Genomic DNA, 484 nt, shown 5'->3' on the forward strand with positions numbered 1-484 from the left:
CGGCGGCCAGACTTCAACGTGCGGGGCTCATCATGGCCTAATTTGCAGGTGAGTGTAGAGCCTTGATGCGTTATGTGTGCTAGCTTGAAATCGCTTACACGTGTGAGTTATACTTGATGCGTAATGCGAGGTGTCTGTTCACTTGAATTCCTTTGCATATGCACCTATTTCTTACGTATTTTAATGCTTAGTTAGATGTTTACTGTATCGCATTTATGTCTGGCAGTTACTCTTTGTTTACTCCACTGAATGTTTATGACTTCTGAAAACTGGGACCTGCTGTTAAAAAGAAAAGAAAAATTTGAATGGGATCCGCAGGCAGGTTGGAATTTTGAGTTTTCTATCATATTTGTTTTCATAAAGACATGTAGGTGAATAAGTAATGCATCTATCTTTCATCTCTCGTGGGTATTCGACGAAGAATAAGGCTATCAATATTGCCTCATCTATTGTTGTCTATTTACATATATATGTATATATATGA

This window comes from Pollicipes pollicipes, unplaced genomic scaffold (assembly GCF_011947565.3).
Source record: "Pollicipes pollicipes isolate AB1234 unplaced genomic scaffold, Ppol_2.1 Scaffold_4002;HRSCAF=4701_pilon_pilon_pilon, whole genome shotgun sequence".
NCBI lineage: Eukaryota > Metazoa > Arthropoda > Thecostraca > Pollicipedomorpha > Pollicipedidae > Pollicipes > Pollicipes pollicipes.